The sequence below is a fragment of the Electrona antarctica genome (assembly GCF_951216825.1).
Source record: "Electrona antarctica genome assembly, chromosome: 2".
Classification (NCBI taxonomy): domain Eukaryota; kingdom Metazoa; phylum Chordata; class Actinopteri; order Myctophiformes; family Myctophidae; genus Electrona; species Electrona antarctica.
In genome coordinates, this window is record NC_136807.1 from 42,703,145 (window position 1) to 42,723,343 (window position 20,199).

The 20,199-nt window shown below is 45.5% G+C and overlaps 1 protein-coding gene across 4 annotated transcripts in view; it reads left to right on the forward strand.

Annotated features, from left to right (window-relative positions):
• rerea (arginine-glutamic acid dipeptide (RE) repeats a) overlaps positions 1-20,199 on the forward strand; it is a 181,818-nt gene that overhangs the window by 6,835 nt on the left and 154,784 nt on the right. The window contains exon 1 of one of the 4 annotated variants that reach the window (XM_079496027.1): positions 2,042-2,129. The exons of the other annotated variants lie outside the window; for them this stretch is intronic. The gene's annotated coding sequence lies outside the window, so the exon portion shown is untranslated. Of the gene's footprint in view, positions 1-2,041; positions 2,130-20,199 lie in introns of those variants that run through there. 4 annotated transcript variants of the gene reach the window in all.

Consider the following 20,199-nt stretch of genomic DNA (forward strand, 5'->3'; position numbering starts at 1 on the left):
TGAGTTCTGTGGATTGGGTTTAGATTTGCCACTGTAGCACTTCCACTCTTATACACTCTGGCTGCCGTCAGGGAAAGGGCTGTCAGAGAGCAGAGCGAGAGGGAGGGAGGAAGGAAGGAAAGGAGAGGGAGAACAGTGAAGCACAGCAGTGCTATCTAATGGATCAATTTGTAATAAATCTGTTGCCTCAAGCTGTTGTTGTTCGCTTCTACACAGTAAAAGGTGTCTGCATTTCTCAGGCAAGAAAATGCTTGTCGGTCTGCGCAGACAGCGCTATCAGTGAATGAGACACAACTAAATCACCGCAAATCTTTTTTTCTTTTCTTTCTCCCAGCTCAGTTTACATGGGTCGAACACACTGCACCGTTTTTAATACAGCCTTTATCGGTGCATTCCATTGGTCAGAATGGGAGGGGGTTTGGACCTGTCGATAGGGCTTGAGCACTGCGATGAGGAAGTAACGCTCCCCTCACATTAAATCTCACCCATTATCCGATATCTGCCATTAATCACGACGAAAGGAGCTATTGATCAGGCTATCAGCCAAGCTATTCAATTTATTTGCCAGAAGTTATTTCACATCACAAGGCTCTGTATTGAAGCAGCTTTGCCCTTTTGAAGAAGCCTGGGTTTCCATTGAGCAACAGAACTGAAATGGTCCTGCTATTATGACAACAGTTTGATCTTTAAGGTAACAAAAGAATGTGTCTCTATAGGGAGCACTCTCTCTCCTCCTCCACTAGCAGCCATATGGACCGTACTAATTGTGTTTTACGCCAGCCATTTTCACCGATCCATTGGGGACTTGTGGAAGAGTGCTGTAGCTATAATGTCACCAGCACCAGGCTGGCTCATGAAAGAAACATTAGCGGGCAAGATGAGAAGACAGGAAGGCAATACACTGCAAGTCAACACAGTTATTGATTTTATTCAAATGAAAGCAGTGGTTTCTCTGCTCGGGATCTGTTGTTTGTTAGCTTTTAATCCATGTTTTCATGACTCGTTGCAATCTTGGCTGTTGTCTCAGCTAGCCGTTCATTTGTGTCTCACATGTGCTCTTTGTCAAGTGGGGAAATGCGATTCCAGGCATGATGTAATTTTGTAAAAGAATAATAATAGTTATCTGAACAGCTTGTTACTGCGGCTCAATGCATTTATGAGGATGTCACAGGCAAGTGACAACTCTCATCATGTATATTTATTAAGCTGATGGTCTTATTTGTAATTGGCACCAGTATCATATTTAGCCTGCAGTAATGATGCCACAGAGCAATCGGCTCTAATCAGTTTTGTTTTGTGACGCACACAAAAATGCTGAGGTTTGAACATTGAATGTAAATGTGACATTCACAATGTTTGCCCTGCCCTTCAGGCCAGAGATGGGTAGTAAACTGTTTGAAGTGCTAAGTGTGACCGAGCCAAACGTGTGTATGTGGGTGTGTGTGTTTTAACGTGTCCGTCTATAATATGCAATCATGAAAAGGGCACATCCAAGGAAATGAGATATCTCAAGCAGCGGGAGGGGGAGGAGAGGAAGGAGGGACGGGCCAGTGATGGGAGGGTGGCTTTCATTGTGTTGTGTTTTCGTTTCGCAAACAGTTTTCTTGTAATTATCAAAATTGATGTTTGCCGTGGAGTCCATAGATCGGTAGGTTCCCCCAGTAATAAAGTAATGCAGGGAGCTGAGCCTTTAGGCCGGGAAATAAAAGGCAATCAAGCCTCCCCAACACTCTGCCCCCGTCACCCCAAAATGAAGCAGCAGAAATCCTAATTAACTCGACTGAATGGAGGAGCTATGCCAATTGGATGATAGGCTGCAGCTTGTGCAGTGGTGCTGCCGCTGCCTATGTGATACACGCTAATGAAGACGATCCACCAGCCTTGATGCCCCCCCCTCTCCTCCTATGTCTTTACTGACGTCCACCGATCCACATTCTTTTTACTCGGTGGCAGTCTCTCCTGAGGTATTTTATCCCCCCCTTCCTTCCTTCCTCCCTCCCTCCTCTCTGCCTCCTTGCTACTCCTCCTTCCCCACATATATGAAGCTGTGGACAAGACGGGTTCCTGTGATTGAGTGAGAGAGAAGCTTTGTTGCCTCGAGGTGTCTGGGAGTCCTGCACAGTAAATCGGTGAGCTAGAAGATGGCCTCTGTGATGGTTATCGCTGCTTATGTAAAGAATGCTCTGAGACAGAGAGAGAGAGAGAGAGAGAGAGAGACAGAGAGAGAGAGAGAGGACGACAACGGAGAGAGAAAGGGGGAGTCGGCATTGATCTCTTCCCATTGATTTCATAGATCCTCTTTCAGATGACACCAAAGTTGTCTTTTCGTGTCATCTTCAAGTGCTTCTTTTGAAATAAGCAGCTCTGCAAATTACTCCTGTCATCAGACTCCCTCGCTCTGTACCACAGCATTGTGTGATCATCTGTGTGGGTTGAGAGTCATGTTAAATCTTGCTGTGCACACTCACCTCGTTTGTGCTTCCTACAGTATGTTTGTGTGGCAGCAGGCAACATGGTGAGCCTTTTCAACTCCGTAATCGCGATATGATGCCTTTTGCTTTTGTTGGCGAGCAAACCTCGTTGCCTTGATAGGCCTACAGCGATGGACGCTACATAGAAATTGACAATGCAGCTTGGTGGGTATAGCTCTGAACAGTAACATTTCCATGTCTTTGTTGTAGACGACGTAGAGTACTGACTGTTTGAAACCCGAGCCAGCCTCAGTTTGCAGCCAGCTGCTCCACACTGTTTACCTGTAAGCTCTTTGTCTGTGCGTGGCTGCAGAGCTGTCACCTCACCCCGTCTTTGTTGTACCAGGCAGGCCCAGGTGCCTCCAGGGATGGACAGACAAACAGAGGAAGAGGGGAAGAGAAGGCAGTACCCCCCCCCCCCCCCCACCACCCCCTCCCCCCCTGCTGTTCTTCCTCCTACATGTATCCCTTGCGACCACTCCGCCTGACAAGTTTCTTTCCAGGCACTCAAAAAGTGGCAAATGGACTCACTGTAGGATTCACTGTCACTTAGCTGAGCAGCACACCAGGAGACCAAATCCAACTTATTCTGCCTTTCGCTTCCCGTTCCACTACGTTCTGAAAATGTAGAAATGCTATTCGGCAGGGAATTGCCTGGACCTGGTTCCCCCGTAAATAATATTAGCCTGTTCCTGTCTATAATCCCCAACTACCCAAAAATCCTCTCCAGTGAAACAGACATGGTGTGCTACTGATAACGGCTTGATTAAGTGTTTCTTTTATATTTCAAATTCATTTCAACTAGAGGACACTAGGTCCAGGTCTTTTCAGACCTGATTGCAGCTGCATTTTTTTAACCAAAAATTCAACGAAAGGCAGGTCAATTAGCAGTGCAGGCACCATGTGAGGAGTATCTCTACAAGGCTAAGATGTGTTCAGGAGAATGTCTTTTACATTCTCATTTCTTGTTGTCAATACAAAGCAAAACCTGCTTGGCACGAAGCAAGCTCTTGCTGCAAGTGTGCGTGCGTGCGTGCGTGCGTGCGTGCGTGTCCGTGCACAGCCTCTGACACCACGTGCACGCGCTTACACAAACCGCTCGGTGTAATGAAAGCCAAAAAGAATCTCCTGACAGGAGGAGTTTAAATTTCACTCCTCAGTGAGACAGCTTTGTCACAGGGAACAGATTTACCCACACCTCTGGCAGCCCTCAGAGACCCCTGCTTAGAAAACCAACAGCCCTCATCTCTCTCTCTCTCTCTCTCTCTCTCTCTCTCTCTCTCTCTCTCTCTCTCTCTCCCTCTCCTCTCCTTACCACTCACTTTATTCAGAAGCTCAGTATCTCCTTCTAATCAATGGCAACTTGTTAAATAAATCAGTAGATAAAACAATACTGCACGTTGCAGAGCAGGGTTTTTACCTCCACCCTTTCTTCTGTTTGCTCTGTCTGACTCTTCAGTTGTTGTCTTTCTGTTTGCTCCGTCTGACTCTTCAGTTGTTGTTTTTTCATCTCGTCTGTGCAGCTGCTGTGAAAGACGGTGACAACAGGCAGAGAAAACCAAATAGTCTCTGCTCTCTCTTTCTGTCTGTCGTTGCTCTCTCTCTCTCTGCTCTGCTACTCTACCTTGCTTAACCTGGTTTCTTTATATTACATGGGGGCTTGTCTATCTTGTATCCGCTGTCATCTTAAGAGGAAGACAATGAAAGTGAGAGATGCACGTGACCTTCACTGGGAATTCAGCTGTGTGTGTGTGTGTGTGTGTGTGTGTGTGTGTGTGTGTGTGTGTGTGTGTGTGTGTGTGTGTGTGTGTGTGTGTGTGTGTGTGTGTGTGTGTGTGTGTGTGTGTGTGTGTGTGTGTGTGTGTGTGTGTGTGTGTGTGTGTGTGTGTGTGTGTGTGTGTGTGTGTGTGTGTGTGTGTGTGTGGTGTATCAGATCAGGGGGTGGGTTCTCTGTGGCAAAGGAATCGACTGGCATGTTTTAATTGTTTGTGACACGTGAAATGAGAAACAATAATGTGCGAACAGCGGGCCCTGGAGATTACAATCTGGCCGACCATTTTGAAGGAGTGCCGGGGAGATGCATTACCGCCATCTCTCTCCCGGTCGTAAACCTGCTCACTAGCGTTTATCCAACAGTGATTTCTCCTCCGTTCACCTCCGGGCCCGCTTGCAGTCCTGTGTAGAAGACGGGCTGGGGAAAAAAAACCTCCCCGGCTATTTGAACAAGTCCTCTAAGGTGTTGGCGCTGTGTTTGTGTGTGTGTGTGTGTGTGTGTGCACAGTAAAATCCTCTGTTTTAATTCTGGGAGTGTACGCTCTCTCCGAATTAAATGAACACTCAGGATTTTGTGTGTGTGCAAGCAGTGGCAGTTTTAGGCAAAACTCTGCACCACCACCTAATTTGACTTGTTAATGGAGCATTGATGAGTCTAGGGGGAAATCGGCCAAAGAAGCACACACAACGCACAGTAAAAAAAGAAAGAAAAACCTTTACTGCTGCCACGGTAAATGCCGTTAGCTCCTTCAACACACGCTGACAAAAGGAGAGGCGAGTGAGTCGAGGAAACGAAGAATAAGAAAACAAGTATGAGGAGACGTAGCTGTCATGTGTTGATGCCTGCGGCCGCCTGCTCCTCAAAGAGGAGGAGGAGGGAGGCTTCAGCGTTCAGTCTCCAACCTGTGATTTGTAATACATTTCTTTTCTCAATTGGTCTCCACTGCATTGAACTGAAGTAGATCTCTTCCTCTGGGACTGTATTTATTTGTACATCTTTACCAGAGCTCATTGTTAAGCAGACATTTGTTGAGTTCACAACAGTAAAATCTGAGTATTAATGCAAGTGAACAAATTGGAAAAATCACTGCATTTAGCTGTGCAGTGGGCTGAGGACATAAAGGGTAGGAAGCAACCCAAGCCTGAAGTAGGTACAGGGATAAATAGCAAGGTTTGTGCTAGGTATTATTTGAAGTACATATCTGCTGTTTGTTGCTGTAGCCACTATAGTCTGATTTTATCGCCATCGTACACGTGCCCGTTCATGCCTGGGGTTTACACGCACGGACGGACGCACACACACACACACACTATAGCCCCATGCAAACACAAATTCCCCTTGACAGCGAGGTTAGCTCCCTGCTTTAATATAAAACAAATGATTCCAGGATGAAATACTCATCATTCTGCCACGGCCGTCCAACAGTTGAGCAGTGCTGCTGCAACAAAAGGACTAGGGCTGCCTGCACCCGGATCCCTCACAGGGGCATCTTGTCTGTGTTATCACTCTGGCTAGTGCCGCAATTAATATTAATGTGCTTTAAAGCACGCTCCAGCAGCCTCGCCTTGCTCCCTCCCTGGCGCTCTCTCTCTAGCTCTGCGAGTGACTCAGTAGGAAGAGAGCAATAAAGTCAGCAGGGGATAAAAATCTGGGCAGGATATGACAGTCCTCATGTCAGCTGTCTGGGAGCTGGAGGGCTGTGTGGATAAAGACCAAGGATGAAGCTGAATCCTAGACAGACAGACAGACAGACAGACCGACAGACAAACATGCAGGTAGTAAGGCAGGGAAGGTAAGAGACTGCAATCATCCACAACAGCTGCGCTGGGGGTTGCGAGCAACCTGTTTATTTAGTCGTGTTGTAATGATGCTTGACCTTTTCCGTCAAGTCCATGGCCTGACCTTTAGCACGCCCTGTCTGCAACACTGTGTGGTGCTCTGCATGTGTGTGTGTGTGTGTGTGTGTGTGTGTGTGTGTGTTGGGGAGGCGGTACACACACACACACACACACACACACACACGCGGCTTCCTTTTCATGGAGCTTCATGGTCTGCCAACTCCAGTAGTATGCATTAGGTGGTTAGTGCAACGCATTTAATTATGCTAGATGACACTAAACTGTCTATGTTATGATTAGCACAACATGCTATAATTTAGTTTCTCCTTCCAAGGGTTTGGGTGTCGGTGTGTCGAAGGATGGAAGGGACAGAGTGGCTTTAGAATTCACCTAGATTCCCTTTTAGATCATTTACGAGAATTGCTGTCTCTACAGCCAGTGTTTCCCCCCCTAGAAGGACTTTGATCTTTTCCTCTGCACCCCTCGCTCTCTTGCTCCCCTCTTTGCTCCCGTGCCCTGGGATAGTTTGTCAGATGATACTAGGTCAAGCCTTTTCTTTTTATGTGTGCTACTGCCTACGTCCTCCGCTCAGCAGTGCAGTGAGCCGCTTGTCACGGCAGGCAAGGCTTTCTCATCTCTGGCAACGGCAGAAGCAGCCTAGTACGGTGGAGGGATCCAGACAAGCAGCCAGCCATACTGTACAGTTGGGTGCCACCGATATTGTCCCTTATCATTTGACCCATTTAGGCCTGACCTCAAAATTTAAAAAAATCCTTCTAAATCCTCCAGTTTTCTGAAATAAATATTTTCACGATTTTTCAAAAATAGCAGACCTACAAGCTCGTAGCGCGCCACTCGGTGGCGCGCTATGAGCTTGTAGATCTGCTATTTTTCAATAGCTAAATTATAACATAATGTTTAAAACACCAAAAGGGGTCCCCGCCCAAAATGGGTTAACTGTCCTTTTGCACAGATCACGCAAACCTCAGCAAAAAGAAAAGGACAATATCGATGGCCTCCAACTGTATGCAATTTACAATTTACAATTTAGGCATTTAGCAGACGCTCTTAATCCAGAGCGACTTACAATAGGCAAGAACAAAAAGCATGGGAATACATCACATATGTAACAAAATGCATTTATCGCGAAACATGCGTAAGCTAAGACCGTGACTAGAACATATCTATATAATGACACTATACATATAAACTATAACTAGAACATATCTATATAATGACACTATACATATAAACTACACATATGTGCTATACTATGCTGTACATATATACTATGAAGTGCTATGACTACATACAATGCACTTATTGTGCTGTCTACATGACATGCTATAAGTCTGTTTCAAATGCTATATAAGTCTAAGAAGTGCTGTCTAAGGGGGTAGGGTAAGTGCTATGGGCCATGATGGAGTCTGAAAAGGTGGGTTTTCAGACTACGGCGGAAGATCGGGAGTGATGCTGCAGTTCTGATTGCAACGGGAAGTGCATTCCACAGTTTTGGGGCCAGAAGGGAGAAGAGTTTGGGACGTGTGGAGCGTTGTCCCGGCGTTTTTAGTGAGGGTACTTCCAGCTTCCCTGCGTTGGCTGATCTGAGTGCGCGGGAGGGTTTGTAGGGTTCAATCATGCTGGCAAGATATGGGGGAGCCATACCTTTGGTTGCTTTAAATGCCAACATCAGAGTTTTGTATTCTGTGCGGGCAGCGACCGGGAGCCAGTGCAGGGAGCGGAGCAGGGGGGAGACATGTGAGAATTTTGGCTGGTTGAAGACCAAGCGAGCTGCGGCAGACCAAGCGAGCTGCGGCAATGTATGTACACTACAGCCAGCCATACAGTAACAGTACACAGTCAGTCGGTCTTTCATACCAATAGTCAATCACCCGTATGTGCAGCCAAGTGAGCCAACCAGGTGTACGTACATGCGTAGTACACATAGGGATGGCCATGTCGATGTGGTAACCGGTAGGTGAAACCTGTTACCGGTTAACTCATTGACTCCCAAGGACGGGTTTTTAGGTTTAGTTTTTAGGTTTTTATTGAATGATGTAAGATCGCTGTCTTCACTACCATATGGTTAGCTCTGTTTGCACACATCCGCTTCAATGTTAACTTCAATTAAATCCATTCATCTTGGATTCTATTTACCAGATTTTATATATGTGTGTATATATGGTTCTTTCTCTTTTTTTCCCCTTTTTTTGAAGAATGCCTGACTATCACTCACCTGCCAGGACTGCATTTGCGATCGTGAAAGGAACCCAGCCAGGGAAAATGTAGACAGTCGGTGATACATTCTGATGATGTAATTAACGTATGTTCATTGCTAGAGATGATGTAGATCCATGTTTCCTCCTAGTAAACACTTGTATTTTGTTTGTTGATATAATATGTCATGCACATATCTTTTCAGTGTATACTGCAGCACAGGCCTTGACTCGAGAGAGAGATTTTGAAGCTCTGGCTCCAAACATGATTGAAGATTGTTGTGTGGAAAATCCATGATATTTCCATTCAAATCAATGGGAGACCTGTCAAACCAGCACTCAGTTTGTCTGAGTCTGGTGGCGGAGTGGTGGGTGGGCAGGGCTTAGAGAAAGGTCTATTGCCTCAGTCATCAAAACATGTGATTTTCATAATTATATTGCAAAACACGGTGTTCTGTAAAAAGAAAATCCCACGGATGTAATTTCCTGAAGTGTGTAAGGTTCCCCCCCATGTTTTCCTTTGTAATGGGGTTAATAAGTCTTTTTTTTTATTTATTTTTTACAAAATGTTATTATTTACTATAGTCCTACTGGACCCCATAAAATTACATCTGGCCACAAAATATCACGGGATCTATTGAATGTGAAGGGGGAGGTGACAAACTGACACATTGAGCCTATGACACACAGTATGGCATGGCATCTCCCTAGTACGCCTTTCAGCCAGTCGTACATAGTTACATTAATATACAGCCAGCCAGTCGTTCGTACATACAGCCAGCCAGTCGTACATGCATGCATACATAAAGCCAGCCAGTCGTACATACATAAATGCATGCATGCGTACATAGTTACATACATACATACAGCCAGCCAGTCGTACGTACATACATACATACAGCCAGCCAGTCGTACATACATAGTTACATACAACCTTACTTTGGATTTTAAATATATTAAGGTTAGGTATGCGGTCTAGTCTAACTTGGACTCAGGGGGGTGGACGCCTCTGCCTTGCATAGTCCCCAGTGAATAGGCATGTTGCCTTTCACTGGTAACCTTACTTTGGATTTTAAATATATGAAGGTATTGTAGGCTGGGATTTTACAAAAAAGCCACCCTTGTAAATACATACATACCTACTACATACATACATACTTATAAGGTATGCCATCTGGTGGCTAATGAACCAAACACATTCTCAGAAGTTGAAGCAGTTTTAAAGGACCCACTTTTAGGCCAGTGCAACAGAGCATGCTTTTGCCTTTTTTTTAAAACCTTACCCATTTTAACCAAATACATACATACATACATACATACATACATACATACAGCCAGCCAGTCGTACATATATAGTTACATACATACCATACATACATACATACATACATGCATGCATGCATACATACAGCCAGTCGTACATATATAGTTACATACATACATACATACATACAGCCGTACACATACATACAGCCAGCCAGTCGTACATACATACATACATACATACATACAGTTCAGCCAGTCGTACATGCATAGTTAGATACATACAGCCAGCCATACATACATACATACATACATACATACATACAGCCAAGCAGGCACTGCAGCAGAGCCCCAGCAGCTCCCTTGAGGAGGCCATTATACAGCAGGGATATCAAACCATGAATCATTTACACTAGTCCTTCCCTCCCTCTACCCTTGCATGACGCCTGCCTGCCTGCCACTGGCTGCATCTTTAATGAAGGATTATTGCATTTCATAAACATGGGCTTATTCAGTAATTAAAGCAATATTGATCCCTTCCACATTCCCTTGAAGGTGCAAAAATAAATAAGTAAATACTAGTTTCAGTTTTTCTGGCTTTGTGCATCTTTTTTTTGTACTTGTCACCGTGTTGCCGAGGAAGTGTTCCCTAGAAACCATTTAGACACTAATCGCATGCTATGATCCCCCCTTTTCTCTCTCCCTCTTTCTTTCTCTGTGGTTGGGCTTTTAAAGAGCCTTCCGTGTTAAATGATTGCTCTGTAAAGAATGGGGCATGGAAAAATAAAAATGCAGTCATTTTCCGTGTCCTGGAAAGTGGAGACATTACCGTAATAGTGTTTTTCCAATGTTGTCATTTTGTGTTTGTATAGATAGAAGGTATGCAATATATTTAGTGTGTGTGTGTCTGTGTGTGGCGTGTGCAGACACAGGTTAATGTGCTAGAAAAGAGTGATTTAGGTCAGTGGTGGTGTCTGCATCTGTCACTGTGAATAGTTGGTGCTTTGGGACGGAGCCTGTGTGGGACTGAATAAAGCAGAGAGAAGAGTGTGCTTGGGGGGGGGGGGGGGGGGGGCTGCCTGATTCTTTCAAATGGAAAAAGAGAACCTGACTGGACTGTGATTGGTGCACACGGAGGGAGACCGGCTGCATGTCATGAACAGCCGTTTGATACAAACATAATCACTCTCACCTTTTTATTGGGGATCAAGATATAGGCAAAGCCTCTGCAAATATTACACGTCTCCCCCCCTCCCCCCCCCCTTCCTCCTCTTCTCTGTGGCGGCTCCCTCCAGCCTTACCTTTCTCCTTCTCTCCCAGAATCCTTACCTCTCTCCCTTATCTCGTTATCCCCCCCAACACACACACACACACAGTCACACACACAGACACACACACACACACACACACACACACACACACACACACACACTTCTCCTTCCTCTGCCTCAACCTCTCTCTCTCTCGTTACCTCTCTGGAGTGCACTTGAGTTCCTCTGTAAATATCACAGTCACTGATGAGGAAAAAGTGCTGGCATACTCACAAGGGGATTAAAGGAGCCATTTTGTATATCACTTATTAATGTGTCTATCTACTTCACACTGGTGAGTCTTCCTTCCCTGCTGGCGGTATGTATTGTTTCCCCCCACACACACGGGCAAACATATCACTCTGCTATGTGTGTGCGTGTTCACACACCCATGTAGTTATCTCTGACCAACGTTTCAAAGATAACGTCTAGTGATGAATGCCTACTAGCCTCCAATTAATTTCTCTCCCTGTAATGAGTTACCTTTATGATGTGGTACGGGTTCAGCCTAATTATTTCAGTCAATGGCAATGCTTTGTTTTGGTATTTTTTGCTCGTCAAATTGATGGTGATTAAATCGTCAAACGACGAGTTCATTAACCACCATCAACCTGTGTCCCTATTTGAAAATGTCAGATGTACAAGCTCACAGTGAGTCATAGTGCGGTGTGTTGTGAACTTGCAGATCGGCTATTATGGAAACGATTTAGAAAATAATTTAGGTTAAATGCTGCTTTGTTGAAGATGTAGTTTACACTGACCGTACAGGTGCTCTCAAATATGACACCTACTCCTGTTTGTTTAATGTGTGCTTTAAGCAGTGATGTCATGGGGCAGACACAGTGTGCACCCCTCACTGTTTGTTGTTATCCAGCCACATGGCTCATCATTACAGGACAGAGTCCAATCAGTGGTAAATATTCTGCAGTGGCCTATAGCCTAATCAGCAGGAGGATAATCATTGTTAAGCAATTGTGCGTTCCTCTTGATCTCCCAGATGGAGGTAAACTGCAGGATAGTGCTGCCTCAATTACTATATCCCTTAATGGCGAAGCAAGGCATGGGCTCAAATCAAAATGGCTGATTGATGTGGACACACATGGCTCATAATTGGATTATAAGGGGAGGGCGTGATGTTAAGGGGGGTGGGACACACGGTGGTGGAGCTAGATTGTAATACTGACCAGGTATTTAGTGTTTCACTCCAGCGACCCCCTCGCGACCCTGTGCTTCGTGTCATGTGTCCACATAGCAACAGTATTCTCATGGGTCTTGGCCCTGGTGGCCTCTCTCTACACCCCCCACCACACACGCTGCACTATCATGTGTGTGCGTGTGTGCATGTGTAAGCTGGCTGTGTGTTTGTGAGCTGCTGGTGACTGTCTCTCTTCTGCTAGTGACAGCTGTGGGGTCAGAACAAAAAGCTCTGCTGTCTATTTCCAAAGCAGCGAGCTTCTGCCCCCTCCACCCCCCCCTAAACACAACGAGTTAGTGGCAGGGATGATGGGACCTGTGTGCCCGAACTGCAGCGGCAGGGTGGCAAACATTGATCAGTCAGTATGTTGAAACAATTTGTCGAGCTCGATTGTAGCTATCAATCTTGAGGACATCTAAGGGTCTAAGAACACTGAACATTTCCAGATTATTCTCCTGAGTCCTGGCTATTTTTGAGGGGTGGTAGCCCCTCCTATATACAGGTTTAATATTTGATTTTAGTTCAATGTTTGAAATGCCATTGACGATGAAGGGAAAATGTACGTCATCTTGTCCCTAACACAAACATTAACTGCCATTTACAATAAAGAGAATGTAATGTTTGTGTTGGCACAGTTTGTTTTACATCACCTAATCAACATGAGTTACTTTAATATATTGGCGTCCCATACTTCACACGGGTGAGATTTTTGTTACCACCAAACTCTTTTTCCCTTCTGGCTCCAAAACTATGGAATGCACTTTCCATTACAATCAGAACTGCAGACTCACTCCCAATCTTCCGTCATAGTCTGAAAACCCACCTCTTCATACTCCATCTTGGCCCGTAGCACTTGCTGTAGCACTTGCATTAACTTAGCATTTTTTTAACTTAGCATTTTATGTAGACAAAGCACTACAGTATACATGCATAGTTTCATTATATACTGTAGATATTCCACTGTTACGTTCTTAGTTTACGTATGATTCATAGATTCATGATAACTAGTTTTTATGTATATGATGTATCGTATTTTTTGCAATTGCTTAAATTAAGTCTCTCTGGATTAAGAGCGTCTGCTAAATGCCTTAATTGTAATGAATACAACTGCAAAGGTAGAGAAAGGTAGAGACGGATTCCTGGAAATGTTCCATCTTTACTAGTCCATAACTTGCAACTTCTAAATGCAGAGGCAGTCGTAACAGAGGGGCACAAGAATAATCATTTTCATCGTCGCAGACCCCTTGGGGAAGGAAAAAAAAGAAGCAATATCTATATCTATGTGTAAATTTGTATCTACATATTTACACATAGATATTTATCCAAACATGTACATGAGGTTTAGAAATAAGGTGCATGAGCACAGCAGCGGGTATACAGTGTACTGTTCATGACAGTCATGACATTAGAGAAAGAAGATTTAAGCTCGTAAAGCTACATCATCGTTTTAATTACCTTTATAAATAATGAACTTATTTTGAAATTCAGCTGAATCGCAGCAACCGTGCACCGTAACATTCACTACATTAAATCCATCCCTCCATCACATACACGGATGATTTGCTGGCATCCCATTCAATTGGAATTGTCAGTACTAGAATACAAGCATCTGCATGCACCGTCAGGCGTGTGCATCCAGGCTCCCATCACATCATGTGCAGACAGACAGACAGCATTCTTCCATCTCCTGTTCTCAGATGCATCTTTTTTGCATCTATTCATCTGTTTATCTGCGTGTAAATAACTGCGACTGGGGGAGGGAGGAGGTGTAAATGACCCTGGCAGCTCATAGGGTTTGCGACTGACTGTGGGGCAGGGAGACATGGAGGGTATGCAGTGGAGGACAGACAGGGGGGCTTCCTGCAGTGCTGACTGCTTCTCTGATGTGTGATGTGGGTGGGTGTTCATACCCTGCCCATGCACCGACTCTCACCCCGTGACTGATTGGCTCTGACGGCTCCCGGGGTAGGTGCAATGGTACTGGATGCCTGAGCTCTGCATGAGCAGCATAATACCAGTCGATGCCTGAAGGAGTGCTCTCCCCCTTTAATGTATCGCGTGCCCCCCCCCCCTCTCCAGCCGCCGCTTGGCCGATCCCAGCTGACTGGAGCTGAGCCGAGCGGGGAGTGTCTCCCTTTCTACTTTTTTCCCTGTGCTCTTTCTGGCAGTTTATTAAAGGGAATGCTAGCTCTTTCCCCTGCACGTTTGATTTTCGTCAAGCTGTCATGGCAGATAAAAGGCAACGGAGCCCTGGGTTTGGTTGCACACAGCAGTGTGTATTTACTGCGTCATTCTCGTCGCCTCTCTGACAAGGAAGGAGATGGAGGGGAGGAGAATGTGGAGGAGGGGAGAAAATGGAGGACAGACTGCTGCATTCATGTGTCTTCATATTGACATGTCTCATCAGGGAGAGAGGTGGATAGACAGTCCACCATAGTGGAGCCATCAATCAGCCCCTTTCAATACGCCAGCCCAGCACACAGTAATACACTCACATGAAGGCTGATAAAAGATGCCGTTATTGCTGCTGTTGACATATTTTTATACAGGCTACACACTCACATTGTTGTTATATAGGTATATACTAGTGAGCTTAGGAGAGGTCCAACAACTGTACAAAGATGCTGTTTTATTATGCTGCAAAAGAAACCGTGAATTTGTAATCATTTTAATTGGGCTAGGATTTGTTAGTGATTAACATAACTGTATGGATCTTTTTACAAATGGCTAAGTTTATAACAAATGAGGAAGCTCACACAAAGAAGTTGAACGTTAAAATTATTTTATTAAAACTAACTTAAAGGACCACCTCACCACTTCAACCTATCTTCATATAATTGGTACACACTAATAATCATGATAAAATGGCACAATTTTTTCCTACTCAGTCTGTCTCTCATAGGAGGGCTGTGGGCAGTTCAGAAACTCGTCCACCAGTGACATCATCGTTAGGCAGACGTTTTTTTTTAAACAAGATTTTCTTTTTTACAAAAATGTTTAGATTTGTATTATCGTGAGAACAATGGCTTCCATTTTCGCATTGCAACTTTTCAGGACTAGAAAGCCTGCAGTTTCTATTAGCTTGGATTCCCCATCGATGATGTCACTGGTGGACGGGTTTCTGAACTGCCCACAGCCCTCCTATGATACAGACTGAGTAGAAAAAAATGGTGCCATTTTATAAAATGGTGCATTTATATAGCGCCTTTATTGGCAAGGCTTTATCCTTTACATAGATTGTGCATTACATTCACCCATTCACACACACATTCATGCACCGATTGCGGCGGAAGCCATGCAAGGTACCAACCAGCACATCGGGAGCAATTTGGGGTTCACTTCGACATGTAGACAGGAGGAGCCTGAGATTATAATAAGGCCCCTCCCCTCCCATAGTCTACAAAGACGAAATGCAAATTTGGAACTGAAGAGGAGGAGGGATTATACAAAGTAGGGAGATACCTATGACATCACGAGTAGCACCAAATCGTTTGGCCTGTTGACATCACGAGTAGCACCAAATCGTTTGGCCTGTTGTGAGACCACTGTACATAAAAACCCAAATATGATGAGAGAGCCTGATTGTTCAAATTTGTGTATTTGTGGGGACATAAGACATGTATGGGAGCCCCCAAAAAACACAAAAAATGGGAAAAGTTTAAATTCATGTTGTAGGACCTTTAACCGAAATGCAAAACCTGCTCTCATTGATCTGAATGGTGAGAGAGAGAGAGAGAGAGAGAGAGACTGGCCCAGCCCCCTCTTATATAGAGGGAGAACCACTGGTGATGACACCAGGATGAAATGACTAAGGGTGCAGTCGAAACTTTTTAGGGTGCACACTAAGCACACTCTGTTTTTATTTCATACCGCTATTGCGTTCAAACAGGGTGATAACTGTACAGGTGCCTCTGCCTCTAGAGGGTGCTGTGGACTGTGTGGGGCTTTGGAGAAGTGTAGGATGATTACAAACGGTGAAAAAAGCACACTTTTCACATGGGGGTGCAAGGAGGTCGGGTTAAGGGGGCAATGCACCCCCGTGGCACCAGGCCTGCACTCCAATCATTGTGGATCACAGACACCAGCTTGGTAATCATGACAACCAGATACGTTACCCTCACAACCCCATGGTTGTGTCACAGCTTCATACCTGAAATTCATACATTGTGGGGGTAATTAGTAATTACTGTATTTCCTCAGAGAGAAATGTGCTAATTAGTTCATTTATAGATACGTGGGTGCTAAATGCTTTAGTTTGAATTGAATGTCTTAATATACCTAGTATATTCAGTCTTGAAAGTTGAGAACGACTTGTTAGCAGAGAACTGTTTTCCTGGCAGTAAGGCTGTGGGTCAAGCTAACCTCTCGTACGTTATTTCCCTGAGCTTTAATTAACACAAGCATTCAGTGCGCTCCAATGCCATCCACTCAGAGGGCACATTTAAACTCATTAGCCAAACCCCCACCAAGTCTAAATGCGAAGCCAAATGAAGTTATGCAACGCTGTTCACTGTCACATTTTGAGATGTTTTGAGGTGTTCATATCTCTCAATCAACTAATACATTACATCCAACAGGACAGCTACTGTTTGCTGGTTTTGTTTTGAGAAACACCTCTGTGTATTAGAATGAGCCTTTGTACGCTTAACACAGATCCTGGTGTGAGTTTGCTTAACCAGCTTTCAGCAGCGGTTGAAACTGCCAGCTGTTTGTCTTCTCCACGCTGCTCGACACGCTAGCCTGCCAAAGCCTGTGGTGACAGCAAGACTAATGTATTCACGGCTCTGCCATGGAGAGAGGCATTACTTTACCTTTGCTTAATTGAGGGGAAACTCCCCTGACACCTGCTTAGCACAGCGCTAGGCTAGCGGAGCAAGCGAGTCTCGACCCAAGGAGCCGAGGCCATTGAACCCTGACTGAGGAATAATGCAGACCCGAGACCACCCAGGGACTGCCGTGGGGAGGAATGATTTAATAATGTTGACGAGATATACCAAGCCCTCCTTCCTGTCTGTCCTGCTCCTGTCACTTCTTACCTGGCTAAGGGAGACAGCAGCTCTGAGTCTGTGCCTAAAGGTGTGCTGAGATAGAGCTGCTAAATATTTCACAGCCATAAGGACAGTGACTCTGAGCAAAAGAATGGACGGAAAGTAGAGAGGAGAGCAAGAGAGAGGAGGATGGGGGGGGGGTCGGGACTGCTGAGTGGTTTGACGTGGGGAGCAGAGGGAGGTTAGGGAACATAGTCAAGGGCAGCCACTAGGGCAAGCTTGTAATTGGTTGACGTCAGAGAAAAGCTGTGTTTGTGTGTTAGGCAATGTGGATTGGAATGGTTACACAAAGACAATTGACAGATGTATGATTGCCGCAAAGCCTCTATTGCTTTGGACATGTTGATCTGTTGACATCACCTTAAAGCGGAATTAATGTTAATCTGAAACGAAACAGATGTATATTGTTTTCTCTAAGCTCCGCTACTAACCCCCACCCACTAACACAGGCAGAGCCCCATCTGAGACCCACTGTGACACTTGGCTGAGCTCCTGCCTTGGTTTTAATTGTCCCCTGCCCCAGGGGCTGCTGGGAGCTAGGTGGGCGGGACGAATGAACATTTTCTCCAGGGGATGAGAGAGATGAGGAGGGGGGGGGGCAGAAAGAACACTGTAAGTGTCAGGTGCAGGTGCAGAGAGGAGGAGGAGGAGGAGGTGTGTGGTGCTGGAGGGGGGGGGGGGGCCTCAGAGGAGGCTGACAGCTAACCCTGGGGAGCCGAGTAGCGAGAAGCTATTCTCCCAGATGGAAGAGCAGAGAGCTTTATGAAAGGGTAATGCACACAGGAGGAATCATGCGTTGCACTTCAGGGCTTGTGCTCCCAGATGCATATTAGATATTATGGCCTGGGATATTATTAACAGACACCACTACTGCGGTTGCACACTGTACACGGAAATCATTACATCTGTGGCGCTGCAACAGCAGCAGTAGATTATTTAGTACTCTTGACTGGTTGCCATTCGTGCCTGTTATTTAGGCACGGTTCTGTCATTTGTAGTCATCTCGAGATGCGCCACTTCGGTGTAATCCACCTCATTCACTCCCTCATAATAACATGTCTGCTGCAGTATGAACCTTCTCAGTGCTCACATTTTAAATTGTAGCGGCCAATTCCCATGCTTGTCTCTGACTTTCTGCAGTGGTTGCTGAGCACAAGCAGGCTGCACGTGAGTGTGTCACCGAGCAGTTAGTGTGCCAGCCTGTGCGTGCTTGGTTGCTACAAAGCGTCCTTTCAATGCAAAGCATGAAGAAAGGCAGAGCTGCTGGTGGCTCTGCGTAGAATGTTGAGTAAAAGAGAGGAAGGAAACAGAAGTGAGACTCTGTGCCTCACTCTTCCTGTGTCCCAGGCGGAGAGAGAGAGAGGGGTCATCTGGCTTGTCCTGCTGGGGTCAGGGGCTCTGACAATACCCCTAGGGGAATTGGAGCTACACTGATAGCTAGGCTACCCGCTGTTAGCCTAAGATGTTATCCAACCACCAGCGAGCACAGGCTCTCTCTCCCTTCTGCTCTGTTATGCCTCTCTCACAAAGATGGAGAGGGGCCATTATACCACTGGCACTGTATCCCTCCCAATAGGGAGCGATACGGGCATGCACGCACACACACACACACACACACACACACACACACACACACACACACACACACACACATAACCAACACACAAGTTCACAACCACACATGCATAGATATTCACACACGTTTACAAATGCAGCATGCTAAGAACTCACAGTGGGGCGAGTTCCCACACATACTTAAACATACACACGCAAGAAACGCACAGACAAAATTGTACTACACACAGTGAAAAGAATTTAGTGGCGGCATCACAGGCAGTCCGGCTGTCTTTTCACAACAGGTCAGAGTTGACTACAAATTGCAGCTGGTGGCTGACAGAAGCATGTGATGGATCTGGATGTGCACTCTGTGTTTACCCACACACCTGCACCCCGTGGATAGAAGAGACGGCAGCGCAGCCGAGAGCACACAGCCATTTTGTAACACCTCAAGGAGCTTCTCTTTTGCTCTCTGTATGAGGAATAGATGAGGTCTATTTCTCCCCTCTGTATGAGCAATAGATGAGGTGGTGCCATTAAGTGAATTTGCTGTTATTTCCCCAGGCTCTTAACTGAGGATGTCAAGCCCAGCCTGTGAGGCAGCCATGGATGACTGCCGACTAAGGCACAGGACCAAGTGCACGCACGCACGCACGCACGCACACACACACGCACACACTCAATACAGAAGATCAGCTTTCATGCTTCTGTGTAATTTATCAAATTGCCTGGGCATGTGATGAATGGGCTCAGATCTCTAAAGGAAGAAAAAAAGGCATTAGGTTTGCATCAGGTCGCTAAATATTCCCCTGTTACAGCTGGAGAATTTAATTATGGTAAACGGTAAACATTGTATTCACATTTTGTAACATTTTGAGACGATTTAGTAGGCCTGCCTAATTATCCTGTAGTTTCATAGACTACAGTTGAGCGGTTACACAAGTGGAGACGGCGTGCTTAACAAAAACCGTTCAATCCTATTACTTAAAGCATAAGCTCTTTGCTAGAGCAAACACAATCTACTACAGTATATACACTCTGCACAGATAATGCCTAAGTAGGCCTAATGCTTGCTTTCTGCCGCCAACAAATTTACTTACAAATACCTGCAGTAGCTCCGTCTTTACTCTTTACCGTAGACCACGTCGGCACTCTCCTGGTGATTTGTCACAGTTCCCCATTGCATTAGACGCCCACCTCTCCTTCACACTCCAAATGCCCCCGCCCCCCTAAAATAAAATGTCTTTTACATGTGTGTGGGTGCCCCCTCTCATTGTGTTTCTGATGCTTCATAAGGGCAGGAGGAAATTGAGCTGACCTTGAGGCTGCCTAGCTCCTCTATAATGCTGATGTATGGGCCCGTGGGCGCAGGCAGCCAGTAAGTGAGAGGCATGTTTTTATTTGCCGGGGCTCTGGGCCCAGTGTCAGAACGCATAACAAGGTTCATTTCTCGCCCACTCGAGCTAGCTCGCTAGCAGGCCAGGAAGCTAAGTGTCAAACATTTAAGTCCACCAGGTGCATTTTACC